This window comes from Pipistrellus hanaki, assembly GCF_964339955.1.
Source record: "Pipistrellus hanaki genome assembly, chromosome: 5".
Classification (NCBI taxonomy): domain Eukaryota; kingdom Metazoa; phylum Chordata; class Mammalia; order Chiroptera; family Vespertilionidae; genus Pipistrellus; species Pipistrellus hanaki.
This window is the reverse complement of record NC_140507.1, coordinates 100,351,578-100,372,328: the sequence shown is the minus strand read 5'-3', so window position 1 is coordinate 100,372,328 and position 20,751 is coordinate 100,351,578. Positions and strand designations below refer to the sequence as shown.

The 20,751-nt window shown below is 57.2% G+C and overlaps 1 long non-coding RNA gene across 1 annotated transcript in view; it reads right to left on the bottom strand.

The window, feature by feature from the left end:
- The window catches only part of LOC311622356, a 385,135-nt gene that overhangs the window by 232,784 nt on the left and 131,600 nt on the right, over positions 1-20,751 (bottom strand). The gene's annotated exons all lie outside the window — the stretch shown is intronic.

The following is a 20,751-nucleotide window of genomic DNA, read 5'->3' as shown; positions in this document are numbered from 1 at the left end:
AGCGGAGGCCCTGATTGGCTGCCGTCCCAGTCCCAGGCCTTGGCTGCTGTCCCCACCCTCTGCTCCCGGCTCCCTGCCCAAGGCCGGCTCAGGTCCCTCACTGACCCGGTGCCTCTGCGGCTCCCACTTGCCGCTGGCCTGGCCTCCGAGCAGGTGCTCCGGGGACGCTGACCCCCGGGCGCCCCCTCCGCTGCTGGACGTGCCTCAGAGAAACCGGCCTTCGCCCCCAAGCCTCTTCCGAAAACGCCGTCCTCAGTGCCTCGGTGGGTCCCTCACTCCCAGGGCAGCCCTGGAGGCGCTGATGGGCAGCTGTGCCCTCAGTCTACACACGCCTCCCTGGGACAGACAGACAGAGGTCCAGGGGAAGGCAGTGGGCACCCAGTGCTGGAGGCCCAGCACCCTGACTGACAGGCATGATGGGCGGAGCGCGCAGCAAAGCCCTCAGGCCTCATCTCCAGCCCCTGGCCATGCAGGTCAGCTTTCCCCTCTGAGGGCCCCGGGCCAGGCCGAGGCCTCGCTCCAATGGTGTGAGCCTGGCAGGGCCCGGAGGCCCGCCATCCGGGTTCCTGCTGCCAGCCTGTCTGACTCCGCCTCGGAGATCCTCCCTCGGGCGGATCTGCATCACCTCCCTGCAGCCACCGTGCACAGCTCCCACCTGTGAGCCTGGCGGGGACAGTGTGCCCAGGCTGTCTCGGGAGGGGCTCTCGGCCAGAGGCCTGATGAGGACAGAGAGGAGGCTGGGAGGGGCTGCGGGGACAGGTGCTCCCGGCAGGGTTAAGGAACAGAGAAGGACCAGCGCATGGTAGGGAGAGGATGAGGAGAGTGCGGGCTCCCCGGGAGCTGGCCAGAGCCGGCAGGGAGCCTGGAGCTGCGGGAGGCTGAGCCGGGCTCCATCCCGGGGCCAGGGCAGCCGCGGGGGGAGGCCTGGTCATTGGTCCCACTTTCCACACCCCTGGCCTTGTCTGGTCCCGGGGGAGAGTGTACCCCTCACCCCAGGGACCCCTGTGACTGGCCTTGGTCATGGGTGCCTAAGCGACAGGACAGGCCTTAGTGACGATGACACAGGCCGAGGCCTGAACGTCCCACACAGAGTCTGGCTCCTGCGGCTGCCCAGGGTGCCATCTGAGAGCTGGCCACAGCAGGCACTGCCCCTTCTGCCAGGGCCCAGGGTAAGACTGCCCTGAGGCTGCAGCAGAGCCACCCAGGTGGCCTGGGCAGCGGACAGGAATGCTGGGCATTGTAAACACCCAGGCACCTATGAAAGAGAGCCCATGCACTCCCACCACAGCCCTCATCAGAGGCCCAATTATAACCTACAATAACAAAAGCCGAAGCAGCCATCACATCTGAACAGACGAGCAAACTGGCTGTGGGGCGACTAAGCCAGCGGGGGGTTGTGAGGGACAACCAAACAACTGAGCAGCATGTTGCCTGGGGCAGTCAGGCCGGCGGCGGGGGGGGGGGGGGGGGGGGGGGGGGGAGTGCGGGGGGGGGCGGGGGGAGGGGACACGCAGAGGTGGTAGTGATGGGAAACCAAGTGACTAAGCAACAGACTGTATGGGGTGACCAGGCCAGCAGGGGGGCTAGTGAAGGGAGATTAAACTACTGAGCAGCAGGCTGTATGGGGTGACAAGGCTGGGGGGTGGGGAGCAGTGAGGGGCGACCAGGCTGGCAGGGGGGCGGGAGGGGGAAGTTGGGGGCAACCATGTTGGCAGGGGGGTAGTAAGGGGTGATCAGGTTTGGGGGGGGGGGCAGTTAGGGGCAACCAGGCCAGCAGGGGTGGGGCAGTTAGGGGTGATCAGGCAGGCAGACAAGTGAGCAGTTAGGAACCAGTGGTTCCGGATTGTGAGAGGGATATCCAACTGCCAGTTTAGGCCTGATTGGGCCTAAACCAGCAGTTGGATATCCCCCAAGGGGTCCTGGATTGGAGAGGGTGCAGGCTGGGCTGAGGGAACCCCCCTACCATGCATGAATTTAATGCATCAGGCCTCTAGTCCTATCTAATAAAAGATTAATATTCAAATTGATTGTCACTCCAACACACAAGATGGCTGCCAACATATGGTCAAAGATAGCTGCCCCCATGTGGACACAAGATGGCCACCACAAGATGGCCAGCAGGGGAGGGTAGTTGGGAGGGACCAGGCCTGCAAGGGAAGGCAGTTGGGGGTGATCAAACCTGCAGGGGAGGGCAGTTAGGGGTGACCAGTCCAGCAGAGGAAAGAAGTTGGGGGTGACAGAGCCTGCAGGGTAAGGCAGTTGGGGGGCACCCAGGCCTGCAGGGGAGGACAGTTGGGGGGACCAGGCCTGCAGGGGAGGGCAGTTAGGGGCAATCAGGCTGGCAGGGGAGCAGTTAGGCATCAATCAGGCTGGCATGGGAGTGGTTAGGGGGTGATCAGGTTGGCAGGCAGAAGTGGTTAAGGGCAATCAGGAAGGCAGGCAGGTGAGCAGTTGGAAACTAGCAGTCCTGGATTATGAGAGGGGTCTCAGATTGGAGAGGGTGCAGGATGGGCTGAGGGACACACACACACACACACAAACACACACACACACACTGTGCACGAATTTCGTGCACCAGGCCTTTAGTCTATATATAAAACTCTAATATGCAAATAGACTGGATGGCGGGACAACCAAACAACCAGTCGCTATGATATGCGCTGACACCAGGGGCACATGTGGAACATGGCAGGCATCAGCATGGCAGCATGGTGGAGCAGGTGTGTGGAGGCGCCAGACCAAGGCGGGCACTGGTCGCTGTCATCCGGGGGAGCCTCTGGTGATGACTGAGAATTCTTTGCTCCCACGCACCACGGTCCTGCCCGGTGCTCACACCTGCTGCTGGCGCCCGGCTGGTCCTGATCGCTCAGCGCCATCAGCAGATTCGAGCAGCGGCTGCCAGCCCTATCGATCGCCCCTGAGGGCTTCTCCACCCCCAGCTCCTGAGCGGCAACCAGTACGGCAGCTGGCGCTCACACCGCTTACGGGCCGGCCTGCTCGCACCACTGCTGGTGCCGGCCCAGTTGCTCGGCGTCAGGGGGTGCTGTCAGCTTGTGGGGGAGCGGGGCTGCCAGCAGACAGGGGACCGGGGACCGTGGCAGGAGAGGCCGAGCGGGGGCACAGAGGGAAGCATAATAATCCCTCTTTTGGAAAAACTGCTGTTCGAAATCCTCTGCTATTTTTAGATACATAGTCCTTTGTTCTGTACGTCAACCCTTATTTTTAGATGGTCCCTTATTCTGTAAAATAACTGTGTGTTTTTTTTAACTTAAATAATAGAGAAGATAAACTTGCTGTCTGACCTTGCAGGCCAGCCGTCTAATGTACAGGGCTGATGCTGATAACACTCCCACAGTCGCATGCCCAGTATTTGTTAGTGATATGCCCAAGGTTATAAGCTGTCTGCAAAAGTAACTTACACAGGGTTCTTTGTAGAGTCTCAGTCAGAGCCAGAAAGGTAGGAGCAGGGAAAGCTTCCTCTTGTTTCTGCTCAGAGGTTGGGAGGCCTCTCCCTCAGGGCCGCTGGCGTGGTGGAGACTCCTCATTAACTGGCTCGTTAAGGCCTCTGTCCAGCTCGCTGACTTACATGTAATGGAGGATGGGCCGAGACCACCCTGTGCCACTGCAGCCTGCAGCCCACAGCTCCTCTCAAGGCACAGGGATTCCTGCCCGGGGCCCAGGTCAGACTATAAAAGGCCCAGGCTGAGGGCCTTAGAGAGGACAGGGAAGGAAACGGACCAGCGAGGCCCTGCAGGGATGCTGGGGAGAGGTGCCGGGGGCTGGGACCCGGTGGGAGTAGGGGAGGATGGACCTGGTGGTGGGTGATGGGATAAGGGCGTACAACAGTGACTCACAGCCATTTCATCCTCCAGCTTGTTGTTTTGTTCCTCCCACCAGCCCACCTACGTTTCTGAGCATAAAATCAGCCCATAAAGAATGTTGTTGTCAACGGCAGGGTATCCAGGGACACTGTTGCCATGGCGGCAAGGACTCTCCATAGCCAGGTGGAAACAAAATGTCCCGCAAGGTCGCTGCAGAGCTGCCGCTGCTTTGTGACTGAGTGTCTGGATCTCCGATCCACTGCCTCCTGCACGCCCCCGACTGGGGACCGAGCCTGCAACCTGCATGTGCCCTTGACCCGAATCAGACCTGGGACCCTTCAGTCTGCAGGCGGATGCTCTATCCACTGAGCCACACCGGCTCAAACATTGTTTAAATGCCTGGTGTCTGCCTGTCAGCCAGGGCGGGCGCAGCTCTGGCAGACCCTAGAGCTCGCAGCTCTTCAGAACAGACGGCCTGGTGCGGACAGGGACGGCCACGCCCTCACGAGACTCAGTGAAGTCCTCAGAGAGGCAAGAGCACTTGAAGCCCATTGCGTTTGGGCACAAGGAGTTCGAGGAGAAGCCTCCTGGGGAGAGTGCGGGCTCGCTCACAATCCGTGGAGGCTGCCCTCCCTGCGTTTGGAGAAGACGCATGCATGTCAGGCGAGACCGCTGTGCGGCTTCCACACACCAGGGGGCGGGGTGCGGGCTGCCTCCCGGGAGGGGGCTGGTGCGTCCGCACATCCTGGTGTGAACAGGCCACAGGGCCGGGGCCTCCGCACTCGGAGACACGGAGCATCCTCAGTGGAAGGGCCACCTCCTGTCAAACCCTCTGGGGACACCAGGACCCCTGTGTCTGCTCCATTGCCCTGGAGGTCACAGGGAAGGGGCCCAAACGCCTCATCTGCAGGCCCAGGCACCAGGGCCCTGAAGGACTGAGCCCTAACGCCAAGTCCGAGGCCCCCCAGAGGGCCAGCCCCTGCCGGCCGTCAGTGAGAGATCCGGGAGGGAGGGAGGGAAGGGACATCCCCCAGCAACACCTGGGAAAGCCAGACTGCATGGCGAATGTCGTCTGACACAAACACTCGCGGATCAGAAAACGGAGAGTTCCCTTCGTTCCCACAGGCCCTGAGCTGAGCCCATCCCGCCGCATGTGCCCGCTGGGCCCCAGGCCATGGGTGTGCCCTCCTCCCGGACGTCAGGGGGCAGGAGGGGAGGGGCCTGGTCATTCCCAGCCGTGGCCTGGAGCGCAGGCACCAGAGGGGATGGAGGCTCCGATTGTGGAAATGAACGAGTTCTCCATTCTGTGTGTAAACCCTCCTGACATCAACATACATATTTAGACAAATGCTTAAAGATGTACAAAATATACACATGTACACAATCCCACATACAATATATACATATATACACAAACACAATACATCATACACGCATACATGAAACATGCAAATATAGAAAACATCCAGCCAAAACCAGTTTGGCTCAGTGGATAGAGTGTTGTCCTGTGGACTGAAGGGTCCCAGGTTCTATGCCAGTCAAGGGCATGTACCTTGGTTGCTGGCACATCCCCAGTGGGGGGTGTGCAGGAGGCAGCTGATCGATGGTTCTCTCTCATCAATGTTTCTGACTCTCTATCCCTCTCCCTTCCTCTCTGTAGAAAAATCAATAAAACATATTTAAAAAAAAAACACATACAAATACATGGATAATATACATAACACATATATAATACACCCACAATACATAAATAATACACTCGTACCTAAAACATACAAAATGTACGCATGACCTGTCTCCAGCTGCCTTCAGAGGTGTGTCTGCTCAGTACGTCTCCCTCCGCGTGTTCAGAAAAAGCCTTGTCCCTCCCCCGCACACAGCCTCCCTCTCTCTAAGCTTCCGCACGTGTCCCTCTCCTGGCGGCCACACCCAGAGGCCCAGGCCTGTGTCCCTCCCCACTCAGGCGCTCAGCAGGCCCCAGAAATCCTGCCCGCAATGGTCTCTCAAATTAATTCACTCTTCCTCGTTTCCACAGTCACTAACCCTCCCAAATAGATTCTCTGCCACCTCTCCCCTCACCCACCCATCCATCAGGCACAGCTGCCAGAATTATCCTGCAGAAATCACTATCTAATACCAGTCACTGACTTCACACTGACCTTGGGGACTCTGTGCCTTTAAGATGAACTCATGTCAACACTCATTTTGTCTTCTTTTAAAAATATATCTTTATTGATTTCAGAGAGGAAGAGAGATAGAAATATCAATGATGAAAGATAATCATTGATCAGTTGCCTCTTGCACAGCCCCTGCAGGGATCGAGCCTGCAACCCAGGCCTGTGCCCTGACCGGGAATTGAACTGGTTCATAGATGGGCACTCAACCACTGAGCCACACTGGCTAAGCAACACCTTTTTTTCAATGTCTCTGACTGCAAACCCAGTAGCCTGCTGAGTGCAGTGACCACCAAGGTGGGAAGGCACAGATGCCAGGGGCCTCAGGACTCACAGGACAGTGGGACACATAAATTGCTGTTGAATATTGCACAGTGCATGCAACCACAGAGCCTGCACAGGCAGAGCAGCATGGAGCTCGGGGTCCCCTATTCCAGTGCTTCGGAGCGGAGGCATGTGTGAGCGTGGGGCGGGGGGGAGGGGGGGGCTGCGTAAGGAACAGCCATGCCCAGGGCACAAGCACAGAGCAGCTCTGGGACCGCTCACTGTAGCTGCCTTCCCTGCTGGGAATGCTGAGACAGGCAGCGGCGGGCTCAGTGGGTGAGCATCAACCTATGAACCAGGTGGTCACCATTGATTCCAGGTCAGGGCACATGCCCAGTTTGAGCTCGATTCCCAGTGTGGGGCGTGCAGGAGGCAGCCAATCTATGATCCTTTCTCATCATTGATGTTTCTATCCTCTCGCCCTCTCCCTTTCTCCCTGAAATCAATTAAAATATATATATATATATATCTTTAAAAACCTTCCAACAGACGCCAACGCCGATGCCTCCTGTGCCAATGAGGACAGTAGTAACAGTGCTCGGGGCCCGAGGGTGAGCAGATGGAGTGCTCTGACGAGCAGTCCCGCCTTGGGGACCCTGCACTTGGAGACGTCTCCCAGGGGTCACCGTGCCTCCTCTGGGGCCACATTGCTCCAGCTGTTGCCGTGGGAAACGGAGGCTGGCAGCTGCGCAGTTTCCTGCCTTTTGCCCAGAGTCTGTCAGCACCTGGTTTGCTGGGAGGAAGTGCAGCCACTGCCGCACAGAGGCAGACCAGACCCCTGAAAGGGCCTGAGGCACGTCCTGATCCCCAACCCGCCTCCCCAAGAGCAGGACCCAGGACAAAACCTGCACTCTGTCCCCGCAGACAGCCCGAGGCGCCTGCGCCCTGCTCCTCTGCAGCCCGGCTCCCGCCTGGAGGGGCGCTGATGGCACCGCAGGGGCGGGGAGGGGGGGGGCAGGGGGGAGGGCTCCCGCTTGCCTCTCCCAGCTCACCTCCACCTGCCCGGCCTCACCTGCCCTGGAAAAGGCCCTGGAAAAAAGCCCACAGGCAGGCACTCGGTGTAGCTGACCCACACGGCAGGCAGCCGTCTTCAGTTCCTGGTGATGAATATTTCAAGGAGCAGCAGCAATAACAGCCCTTACCCTTTGGCCTCTTTGCGATGCTTAGAATTTGGCTGGTAATAATAGCTCCTCGAGGACAGAGGAAACTCAAAATCACTTGTTTTCCAAGAGCCTTAAAGGCAAAGAGCCTCCTGGGAAGTGGTGTAAGCTACTTCCAGATAGAAATAATCCCCGGACTTTCGGAAAGCCTGTGGGAACTGTGAGTTTCAGTAAAAATAGATTTAAGCTCCGTCTGAGAAAACACAGCGCGCAGACCTAGAGGCACAGAGCACCTGCCCGAGAAAGCCGCCGGGCCACAGCTGCTGTGAGCTCCGTGCGCCGCCGCCCACCCGAGGGGGCGTTAGTGAGAGTCACAGGTCAAATCCAGGCGTGGCAGTCCTCAGGGTCACCCACCCCACATGCTTGTCTAGAAAGCTGAGTGTGACTGCAGCAGACCCTCGCCCTTTCCAGGCCTCGCCTTGCTCCTCCAAAGAATGGGTTCTGGGAGATTAAACTGCAACGCACCCAACACCCCGAGCACAGAGATGGGCACACGCCATGTGCCCAGACGTTTGTCAGTGTGACCGCGAAATGACTGTCATCGGAGAAAAAGCAGAGGCCACTAATGGTTCCTGAGACGTGATGTCCACAAGCTGAGCATGCCCAGCACCCTCCTGCTCTCAGCACCCACTCTCCTCACCACCAGGCAGAGCCCAGGGCAGCGATGGGGCTGAGGAGGGGAGGGAAGAGGTGCGGGCCGGAACCCCTGGTGCCTTCTGTCAAGGTCATGTCCTTTCCAGGCGACCCTGCCCCTAATGTGAGATGGTCAGACAGAGCATCTGGAAAGCAGGCAGGTACCTCCTCCGGCTCCCGCTCACAAACTGCTTTGCCTGACGCACACTTGTTAGAGCCCAGCCGCCACAGGATGGGCACAGGATGGGCACCGGCACAGGATGGGCACCGGCACAGGACGGGCACCGGCACAGGACGGGCACCAGCACAGGATGGGCACGGGCACAGGACGGGCACCGGCACAGGACGGACACTGGCACAGGACGAGCACCGGCACAGGACGGGAGCACCGGCACAGGACGGGCACCGGCACAGGACGGGAGCACCGGCACAGGACGGGCACCGGCACAGGACGGACACCGGCACAGGACGGGCACAGGACGGGCACCGCCACAGGACGGGCACCGGCACAGGACGGACACGGGCACAGGACGGGCATCGGCACAGGACGGGCACCGCCACAGGACGGGCACCGGCACAGGACGGACACGGGCACAGGACGGGCATCGGCACAGGACGGGCACCGCCACAGGACGGGCACAGGACGGGGGCACCACCACAGGACGGGCACCAGCACAGGACACGGGGCACCGCCACAGGACGGGCACTGGACAGGCACCAGCACAGGACGCGGGGCACCACCACAGGACGGGCACAGGACAGGCACCGGCACAGGACGGGCACCAGCACAGGACAGGCACCAGCACAGGACGCGGGGCACCACCACAGGACGGGCACAGGACAGGCACTGGCACAGGACGGGCACCAGCACAGGACGGGAGCACCGGCACAGGACGGGCACCGGCACAGGACGGGAGCACCGGCACAGGACGGGCACCGGCACAGGACGGACACCGGCACAGGACGGGCACAGGACGGGCACCGCCACAGGACGGGCACCGGCACAGGACGGACACGGGCACAGGACGGGCATCGGCACAGGACGGGCACCGCCACAGGACGGGCACAGGACGGGGGCACCACCACAGGACGGGCACCAGCACAGGACACGGGGCACCACCACAGGACGGGCACAGGACAGGCACTGGCACAGGACGGGCACCAGCACAGGACAGGCACCAGCACAGGACGCGGGGCACCACCACAGGACGGGCACAGGACAGGCACCGGCACAGGACGGGCACCGGCACAGAACGCGAGGCCAGTCCATAGGGTCCCGGGACCGGCTGGAAGGCGGCTGCTCTCTCCAATGTCCTGCCCTGAGGCTGGCCTAGAGGGACGGCCAATGGGAGGCGCTGCAGAGCCACACAGTTTGTCAGCGGAAAGGCTGTGACAGTGTCGCACCCATCCCTCCACCGGACAGCCCGGAAGCAGGAACATCGAGGGGCAGTCTAGAATGCCCCTCAGCGGAATGGGGGAAACGCAGTCACAGGGACGGTCCCCCAGGAAGGGCGCCCTCTGATCGTCATCAGGGGCTTCCGAGCAGACAGAAGGAGACAGAAAGGAGGTGGCAGTTCTGAGAAAGATACTGTCCTCCGCAGACACATGTGGTTTTCTTCTTAAATGTATCAGGGTCTGTGCCTCAGTTCCGCGCCCCCCACTCCCCGCCCCCACCAGCTCAGGCCAGGCCCACCCGGCTCAGACGCCAAGTCACTCTTGATGAGGGCAAATGGCTCCTGGACACACAGACCCCACACACACGGCTATGGGTTTAACCTACAGCAGCCCAGGCACCTGGGCCCTCGCTGCTGCCGCCTCCTCCCCTGCACCCACAGGGTCGGCTGTCTGTGTGCCTCGCCTGTCAACAAGAATAACAGCAGCCATACATCCCCTTTGCCCTGTGGCGCTATGGTCATAAGTCACTTCACCGATTACTGGGACAACCGGGCGCTGCGCTGACACAAGCCCTAAGAAGCAGGTGCCTCCGCCACAGGCCAGCAGGACTCAGGGCCCAGCACCCTCCTGCTCTCAGCGCCCACTCTTCTCACCACCAGATTCAGCTCTGAATCACAGCACCAACAGGCGGGCGTGGGGAGAGCCAGGGTCACCACTCCGCCCTGTGGACGCCAGCCCAGGCCGTGCAGAGGGTCCTGCATGGCCGCCTCAGCGGCCTGAGGCCTGGGCTGGCTCGGCTCCGGGACTGCCCCCGCCCCGGTCTTCCTGGCTTAGGGAGAGGCCATCTGGAGGCCCCACCTCCCTGGCCAGCACCACTCCTCAGCAGCCCTTCCTGCCTCGCTCCACTGAGCAGGGTCTCCAGCCGTGTTCGCCGCCCTGGACACCACATGCTGGAAGCTGGCCAATGCTCTGCTGGGCACCGGGCTCGGGGCCAGGCTCCTCTCCTCTTCCCATTGGCCCGGAGCCGAGACCTGGATCCTTCCACTGCACAGTTTTCAAATCTCCACAGTCACCACATAGGTTCGATGTAAAATAGCTCAATGGGAGCCCTAGCCGGTTTGGCTCAGTGGATAGAGCATCAGCCTACAGACCAAAGGGTCCTGAGTTCAACTGGTCAAGGGCATGTACCTTGGTTTCAGGCTCCTCCCTGGGCTGGGCCTTTGTCAAGACTCCTGCAGGAGGCAACCAACTGATGTGTTTCTCCCACATTGATGTTCCTCTCTGTCTTTCCCTCTGTCTTCTACTCTCCCTAAAAATCAATGGAAAAATATCCTTGGGTGAGGATTTTTTTAAAAATTAAATTAAATAGCTCAATCAGATGCAATATATCAGCACTTTTATTTTAAATTGGGGGCGACCAGGTCTGCAGGAGAGGGCAGTTGGGGGGACCAGGCATGCAGGGGAGGGCAGTTAGGGGTGACCAGGCTGGCAGGGTAGGGCAGTTAGGGGCAATCGTGTAGGCAGAAAGGCGAGTGGTTGGGAGCCAGTAGTCCTGGATTGTGAGAGAGATGTCTGACTGTCCGTTTAGGCCTGATCCCAGTGGGCAGTTGGTCATCCCTTGAGGGGTCCCAGATTGGAGAGGGTGCAGGCTAAGCTAAGAGACTACGGAACGCCCCCTGCCCCCCACATGCACGAATTTCATGCACAGGGCCTCTGGTATAAATTATATTTCATTTTATAAATTTCAATAAATTAAGTCACCTAAAAGACTTTACCAAAATATATTTAGTAGTGTGGTTAGTGATGCAACATATTTGGTCTTAGAAGTCTTGTTAATCTTCATCAGGGTCTTATTGTCTTCCCACTCAGCTGCTCTTTTTTATTTATTTTATTTTTTTATATTTTATTGATTTTTATTTTTTTTTTACAGAGAGGAAGGTAGAGGGATAGAGAGTTAGAAACATTGATGAGAGAGAAACATCGATCAGCTGCCTCTTGCACACCCCCCACTGGAGATGTGCCCGCAACCAAGGCACATGCCCTTGACAGGAATCGAACCTGGTACCCTTCAGTCTGAAGGCCAATGCTCTATCCACTGAGCCAAACCGGTTTCGGCTGCTCTTTTTTATTTTATTTTTTTTAATATACTTTTATTGATTTCAGAGAGGAAGGGAGAGAAATATCAACAATGAGAGAGAATCATCGATTGGCTGCCTCTCACATGCCTCACCAACTGGGCATGCACTCTAACCAGGAATTGAACCATATCCTCCTAGTTCATAAGTTGACACTCAACCACTGAGCCATATCAGCTGGACTAGTTCCTCTTTTAAAAAAACATTTCTATTGATTTTTAGAGAAAGAGAATAAGAGAGGCATTCATGAGAGAGAAACATCAACATAATTGGCAGGCTCCTGCATGACCCCTGCTGGGGATCAAGCCCCCAACTGGACACGTGCCCTGACGGGAATCAAACAGTGACATCTTGATTCATGGGAAGATAATCAACCACTGAGCCACACTGGCCGAGCCCATCAGCTGCTCTTGAAAGATGCTCTTTTTTTTTTTTTTAAATATGTATTTATTGATTTCAGAAAGAGGAAGAGGGATAGAGAGAGAAACATCAATAATGGGAATCATTGATTGGCTGCTTCTTGCACACTCCCTATTGGGGATTGAGCCCACAACCTGGGCATGTGCCCTGACCTCCTAGTTCATAGGTCCATGCTCAACCTCTGAGCCACACCGGCCAGGTCAGTCAGCTGCTCTTCTTAAGTCAAATGAGCGCCCAGCTGCATTGCTTAACAGGAGGGATTTTTTTTTGTTTTGTTTTTGGTTAACCCTCACCCTCGGACATTTCCCATTGATTTTTAGGGAGAGTGGAAGAGAGAGGGGAAGACAGAGAGAAACATCCATTTGAGCGAGACACATCGATTGGTTGCCTCCCGCATGTGCCCCAACCAGGGCCTGGCCAGAAAGGAGCCTGCAACCGAGGTATGTGCCCTTGACCGGGATCGAACCTGGGACCCTTCAGTCCGCAGTCCTAAGCTCTATCTTCTGAGCCACACCAGCCAGGGCAGGAGGGATATTTTATCTGTAGGTGAGGCAGGCAGTTGTGTCCATCTTTCAGGGATGACTTATTGTCCATGTCAGCACTACTGTATATCAGCCGCTGCCCTTGGAAACAGCACACACTGCACGTTGCTCTTGGGACCGTGATAAGGGCACTTTGTGGAGAACGTGTCCCAAAGGATCAAACAGTGCTTTGAAGCTCCTGCCCCTGTAGTTCTCAGTACATCCGTGCGGAAGAGGGGGTGGCTGGCACACTGCTGACGGTGTCCACAGGAAGCCAGGTGCTGGCAGAGCAGAAGAGAGCAGCTGGCCTCGGTGACCTGTGGCTGTCTCTGCGAACTGAATTTCAGTCTAGTCATCTCCCTACCGCACACCAGCCCTTGTTAAAGAGAAGTATTGCTCTGAGCATCTGAAACACATGTTCTTCGGTGTGAACAGCTGAAAACATGAAGCTGCTGCAGTCTCTCAGAGTGCTGGCTTAGGGAGACCTCCCCACTGGGCATCGTTAGCATCTGCAGCTCCCAGGAGCCTTCTCCCTTGGGTCCCGGGGGGGCCTGAGCATCGGGTTTTGCTCAAGACGTGACCCTCAGATGCAGCGATAGTCGCCCGCTTGTTCCTGCAGGTCCATGCGGGCGGTTATAAGGGTCAGAAGCTAAGATGCTCTCCTCTGAACCCAATGGCCTCGCCCAGGAGCACTCACATATTGACCACCATGTTCCTCTACTCACTGGATGTTCTTTTCAGTCCCACATTCAGCAGAAAACTTTAAACCTGGCCGGGCAGGAAAGAAGGCTGGTAGATACCAGTTTGGCACAAAGGGAAGATTTGTTGTTTTCAGCAGGTTTCTTGGAAAAGTCCTGTGGCTCGTCATTAGTGCACACACACGCAGCGGGTTCTTTACATGACCATTAAAGCTGAACAGGAGCCCACTGCAGAGCCCAGGTTAGCACGCGTAGGCATGGGAATCGGGTTCTGCCCGAGGACAGTCCTGCTGGACTGCCTCCCACATGGGCCAGGCTCAGGGGCCTGCGTCCTGAGCCCAGAATGGGCAGCAAGTGGTGGGAACAGCCGCGCTGTGGAGCTAGGCCTGGCGGCCGGTTCTTCTCTTACCACGCGTGTGGTGACACTACAGGTCACTGGCTAGTCTCCGAGTTCACAGAACTCCATGGCGCCTGCAGCCTCCCTCATAAAGACCTCGCTCTGTGACTTCCCTCGCTCCTGGCTTCGCCCACCAAAGCTCAGAGACTTACTGCAGCCAGACCCGGGCCCCACACCAGGCATTTCATTGTGAAGGGCAAAGACGGTTATGTAATTGAATTCACTCTCCACGAGAAATACACCACGCTCTCCCTGCAGCCTGAGTACATTATGAATACAGGATACAGTAGTTCATATTCTTTTTCTAAATATATTTTTCATTGATTTCAGAGAAGGGAGAGGAGAAAGACATAAACATCATTGATCAGAGAAAATCATGGATTAGCTGCCTCTTGCACGCCCCACACTAGGGATCAAGCTTGCAATTCAGGCATGTGTCCTGACCAGGAATTGAACCGTGACCTTCTGGTTCATAGGTCAATGCTTAACCACTGTGCCATGCTGGCCAAGCAGTAGCTCATATACTTAAATACCGGATAATTTCCCTTAGCTCTCATTGCTGATTGTATTCTGTTTCTCTGTATATCCCCAGTAATTTGCTGTCCTTCTAAATTGGTCTGGGGTTTGTTTCTTTCAGGTTCTTATAAATGGGTTTTAATTATGCTTACCTATTTGTCCAAAATGGAGTCTTCTAGTGCAGATAGTTATCCACCTGCTGTCACCTGAGGCCTGTGCCTGCTGATTCCTGCGGAAGGGTTAGCACCCGTCACGTGCTCTGACCGCCGGCCGTATGCGGGGATGCCTCCTCTCTGGGGCCAGATCAGGTCTCCCGCCCGGCCTGCCGTCCTCTCTGCAGCCAGCGTCCTCCACGCTTTGGAGCCTCGCAGGGTTTAAGTGCCGTTAGCGGGAGAGTCATTTCCTGTTTAGAGCATAAAGTGCAATCAGACCCAGATGCTCACGGCCATTATACTTTCAATTAAACTCCTGGCAACAGCAGTGCAGTCATTTCTATGTAATCACTCCAGGCGCACTCCCTCCTGGTGCTCATGAAGTTACCCAGCACGTCCCGGTCAGACAGCATTTTCTGGAAGTGTGAAGCTCTTAGTCCCTGCTGTTGTCGTCAGAAGGGCATTTAGCCGTGGGTGACAGGAAGCAGACGAATAGGTAATGGGTCCTGAGCAGTTGGAGAGTGGAGAGGAGGAGGAGCTGGGGTGGGGTGCAGAGGGGAGCTGCCTAGAGGGTGTTCCCCATTGAATTAGAAAAGATCCTTTTGAAAACCTGCCTAGAAAGAAGCAGCTTGCTTCAATGTTATTTCAGAGGCAGAGCATGGCAAGACTCTATAAAATCGGTGACTAATTATCTACCTGTCCAATAATCATCATCTCATTCCTTTAATAAGGTTTTTAGATACTTTTAAGACCACCTAACTTAGGAGATCAATGACTAAGAAAGGTTCTTCTAGAAGGAAAGGCGGTCTGTACGCAGGTCAGCCTCTCCTGAGAGCGGGGCCCTCTGAGCAGCAGCTGTTGGAGACCTTCCTGCGGCCAGGGAGAGGGAGTGACCAGGCGACCATGTGCGAGCTGCTGCGTCCGAGCCGGACTTGGACGGTTTGAGGGGGGCGGGGGCACCGTGCCCTGCATTGCAGCCACCTCTCCTGGAACAGACTCTGAGCACACGTTCAGGGGCTGTGCCTTTGCTCAGGCAGGAGGCTGGCCACCGCCCTGCCACCTTCCTGCACTGCTGTCCTCCTCTAAGGCCCGGCTTACCACTGTGCACGGTCTGAACGTGGTGCCCTCCTGGACAGCCTGGCTCTGGCCTCGGGGCAGCCTGTGCTGTGTGTGTCCAGCTCACAGAGGCCTCATGCGTCCTCCGATGGACCCACCCGCCTCGGGGCCTCATCGCTGAGCATCAACATCACTTCACGCAGAGTGCGGAGGGAGGGGGGTCTGGAGCCTCAGGAGGAGACGTGCCTGTCTACCGCAGGTGCAGTGTGTGGTCAGTCCGAGAACCTCCACTCCTCTGCATTCAGGGAGAGAACACACCCTGCTCCCGCGGCCTGCTCAGGAGGTGGGCTGTGGCGGTGCGTGAGCCGCGGAGCTTAGCCAGAGGCGCGACCTGGTCTCTGAACTAACTTGGACTTGACCAGTTTCCTGCCAAGACCACGGGCCCTTTTTTCACCTGTCAGTGCTGACGCCCTCAGACACGCTCTGGTGGAGAACGGAGGCCCAGCTCTCCACGCCCCCCACTGGATCCCTGCTTGTCCTTGTCCTCGGTCACCACTGATGGAATGCACGGAGAGGACACCAGGGCACGGAGCGCCCACTGGGCTCGGGAATGTCATCCCCAGGCGCACTCACCTCTGCTCACAGGCTGAGGGCCAGGCCACGAGGGTCACCTGCCCCAGCCCCTGCCCCCGCCCCAGTGGACAGACCAGCTCGCAGGCCTCCAGCCTCCCCAGCCCACGTGCCTGGCATGGGAGGGAGGAAGCACCAGACAACTGCAGGCCGTGTCCCCGTCACCGCAGCCACGAGGAGTGCAGACAGCCGCCCCAGCTGCCTTCTGGGCTCCTGGCCCACAGAACCCATGAGCACAATTAAACGCACATTGTTCTACGACACTAAGTCCCGGGTGGGTCATTACACAGCTGTAATTAACTGAAAGTTCTCTCACATAAAACAGGATTTTACCCTGACCTCCCCTCGCTGATGCGCCAGGGCAGGCAGGTGACCCGGAAGTAAAAACAGTTCAGTCATTCAATGGTGTTGAACAGCAAAGGCTCAGTCCTTACACTGCGAGCTGCCTGGGAGCAGCGAGCCCCTCTCCTAGGTCCTCGGGCTGAAGGCCATTGCCGCTCCCTGGGCGGGGAGGCAGCCGCAGCCCTGGAGGGCCTAGGCCACAGGTTAAATGCAATGCAAGGCCTGCCATGGCACAGCCACCTCTGCTCCCGCTCACTGGCAGACTAGTCACCTGGCTCCGCCTGCTGGCCAGGGGCAGCCCGCTGGTCCTGGCCGTTCTCTGAGGAGGAGAGCTGGGGATACTGGGGAAGCAGCACCGATGACTCTGTAAGCGTTCCCACGCCGCCCGCCACGCCAAGGGCCTGGACGCTCATTCTCTCTCCGGGACCTGTTCGGGCTCCCCACCCGCCCGGCCATCCCACCACCGGGGCCACGTCTGCCACTGCTGTCCCACCCACCCTTCCTACACAGTATCTGCAGAGGGCCCTGCCGGGGTGGTTTCCATGACAACCAAAACTATCTAGTGCCTTTGCTAAACCTCTAATCACAGAGTGTGTATTCTTTTCTTTCTCTTGCTGTCTTTTCTTTATCAGAGCCAAAAATCAGACAGGGTTCATCATTCCTCTCTCACCTCAAAGGAAAAACTGCAGCCAGAACTCACACCCAGTAATGATCCTTCACATGAGTTATCAAGTAAAGATAATTATGAGTAATACAAGGAGGGATGGGAAAGCTTCAGATGCTTTATGAAGAAAGGATGCTGTAAATGGAACACAGGGGAAGATTCCAAAGGAAAGAGGGTGTCTAAGGCAGGGAATGGACCAGTGTGCATTCTGGTGCAAATTCTTGACTGGTGATTAAATTCAAGCCCCAACTCTGCTTATTTACTTTTCAACGTTTTCAAAGTTCAGAACACTCACATATGAAATGGGGGAATATAATACTTCTCCTACCTAAGTAGCAAGGTAGTTGTAAGGATAAAATTCACTAGTCTAAGTAAATATGGATTAAAAGTAGAAAATGCTTAAAAAAAAAAAAAAACTAAGAAAAAAGTTTAAAATTAAAAAGTAGAAAATGCCATTCAGCTCCAAGTATTAGCATCACACACATTTCAAACTGACAAGAGTGTGTTGGATACTATGACAGCGTCCCTGGAGGGAGGTTTGCAGGAGGCTTTGCAAACCCAACCCATAATAGTTTCCACCTGCCTCCAGACTTGCACGCACAGGGTGGGGAGTGACCAGCATAACTGATGCTGAGCGATGTAGGCACCGATTCACACAGTTTGGAGGAAGCCAGAGGCCAAAACCCAGAAGAGTGCTCCTCAGATAAATGCCTCTGACTGGGACGATGCTCTAGCCCAGTGGTCGGCAAACTCATCAGTCCACAGAGCCAAATATTAACAGCACAACGATTGACATTTCTTTGGAGAGCCACATTTTTTTAACTTAAACTTATTCTAACACCACTTCTTCAAAATAGACTCACCCAGGCTGTGATATTTTAGGAAGAGCCATAGTCAAGGGGCCAAAGAGCCGCATGTGGCTCACAAGCCGCAGTTTGCCGACCACTGACCTAAACAATCCCACAGCCTTCTATCCACTCACAGCCTTCTTAAGAGTTTAGTGAAAGCTGCCAGACCTCCAAACCAGGAGTTTAGGGTTCAGTTCCTAGTCAGGGCACAAGCCTGGTATTGTGAGCTCATCTCCAGTGGAGGGGTGTGCAAGAGGCGACCAATCAATCATTCTGTCATCTTTGATGAGTCTTGCTCTCCCTCTCCCTTCCTCTCTGAAATCAATGATCCATATATACTGAGTGGCCAGATTATTATGATCTCTGAATGCAAAATAATCTGGCCACTCAGTGTATATCCTATATAATAAAAGGCTAATATGCAAATTGTCACCTTGACCAGGAGTTTGACCAGTAGGCAGGTGGCCAACCGCCCATGTCCCCTTCCCCTGGTCAGGCTGGCCAGACCCCAGCCATGCACAAATTCATACACCAGGCCTCTAATACACACACACACACACACACACACACACACACATACACACACATACTGAGTGGCCAGATTATTATGCATTCAGAGATCATAATAATCTGGCCACTCAGTGTATATATCCTATATAATAAAAGCCTAATATGCTAAGTGTCCGGTCAACCGGTCAGCCATTCAACCAATCAAAGCTTAATATGCTAATGATATGCTAAGCCTGCTCAACCACTCCCTATGATGTGCACTGACCACTTGGGGGCAGATCTTCCAACCAGTAGGTTAGCTGGCTGCTGCAGTCCAGCCAATCAGGACTGAACAAGATAGGTCAGACATGCCATCGAGTCCTCCCACAATCCCTCCCTAGCTGGCCAACCTTCTGCATCCCTCCATGGCCCCGATAGTGCACCAGTGGGGTCTCTCGGCCTGGCCTGCACCCTCTGTCAATCTGGGACCCTTCGGTGGATGTCAGAGAGCCAGATTCAGCCTGATCCCACAGGCCAGTACAAGGGATCCCACTGTGCATAAATTCATGCACCGGGCCTCCAGTATATTAGAGTAATGGTCACCACCCAGTGGCCCGAGGACCAGTGGTGGTCCATGAGGTCCGAAAGGTTGATGAACACCAGCCCCACCAGCAGTGAACGCGCTACTCATCCTGCAAATGTGAGCCCCTGGAATCACTACAGACCCTGGCCTCCCTCTCTCTGCCCACTGAGCTGTGCGGTGACCTCCTCCCTTCTCGGGGTGGGTCCCACAGTGGTGGAGCTGGGTGCTGCTGAGGGACCCTGAGCCCCAGCCGCACTGTTCCGCCCCACCGCCTGCCGCCGCTGCGCCCTGAGGGCCGGCCTGGGGCCCAGCGCGCCGGGCCTGGTACAGAGTCACAGCGGGTCACACTGAGTTACACCTGGTCACAGCGGGTCACACCGGGTCACACCAGGTCACACCAGGTCACACCGGGTCGCAGCTGGTCACACCGGGTCACACGGGTCACAGCGGGTCACACTGAGTTACACCTGGTCACAGCGGGTCACACTGGGTCACACTGTGTCACAGCGGGTCACACCAGGTCACACTGGGTCACATTGGATCACACCGGGTCACAGCAGGTCGCAGCGGGTCACACCCGGTCACCGGGGACAGGACGCCCCGGAGCCTGGCCGGGACGCACGGCGCCGCGTGGCAGACAGCACGCCGCTCACGTGGCCACGGGGACTGCCTCCGGCTCCCTCTGCGGACCGCCGGGCTGCGTTTCCCTCCGGCTCTGGGGACGTCGTGATGTCATGAAGTGTGACGCCGTGACGTGTGACGCCTCCACGTGGTGCCTGCCTTCGGCTCCCCCTCAGGAGCTGGCAGCTGAGCTCGAGAGGCCGTCACCTGGGACGTGGTGACGTCATGACGTCCTCAGTGACGCTCTGACGCCGCACGCGGAGCAGGACTGTGTGCGTGGCCCCGCCTGAGGGCTACGTGCTCCCCATGGAGTCTCCCACGAAGAACCACGTGGAGAAGGGGATCTAACAGATGGTGGGGCCGGTGCTGGCGCCTGGCGACTCAGGCCTTCATCACCCCTCCTCCCCCCGTCTGTCCTCAGCGCCTGGCCGTGCCCCCGCGGCCCGGTGGCCGGTGTGCCGGCGCCCACCCGCGGTCCTCCCCACCCTCACGGCTTTGGCCTCGGCGGGCCCGCGTGGAGGAGCAGCGCGGCCCCGGAACGAGGAGCCGGCATGGGCCCGGGCTCCGCGCTCTTCGGTGGATTAACTATCGGGGTGTCACGTCCGGAGCAGACCAGGAGCCCCCCATTACAACCAGCGCCCTGCCTCTGCTCCGCCCGGTGTGCGTCCCAGGCCCATCGAAGGGCGTGCTGGGCCGGGACCACAGGGCCCCTGGGAGTGCGCCCGGCGGCTGCTCTCCGCACAGGCCCGGCCCGCGGGCCTCCCGCGCACCCGGCCAGGGGCAGCGGGCGCGCTGGGTCCAGGGGCCAGCTCAGGTTCATCTGCCGGAGCCGCAGAGCTGTCTCCTTCCGGAGAGGCCTCCTGGGAGAGGGTGCTGGGCCTCCGCCTGCTGTCAGCATGCTTCATGCTGGAAGGCCTGTGCGAAGTGGTACGTTGAATGTCTGGCTTACAGTGGAGCTGAGAACTAGACTTCAAATTTCAACAAATGAAAACAGTATTGGGAGCAGCAGCTGTTCGGAATAAAGAGTCTGCTTTTTTATCCAGCCCCACACCCTTTCTGAAGGCTCCCCAGCTTGTTCAATGTAAAGCCGGGAAAATCCCCGGTAGCAACTTAAAAATCGAAACGAAAGCATCACCTGCCATTTTAAGTTCTGTTATTATTTCTTACATGTT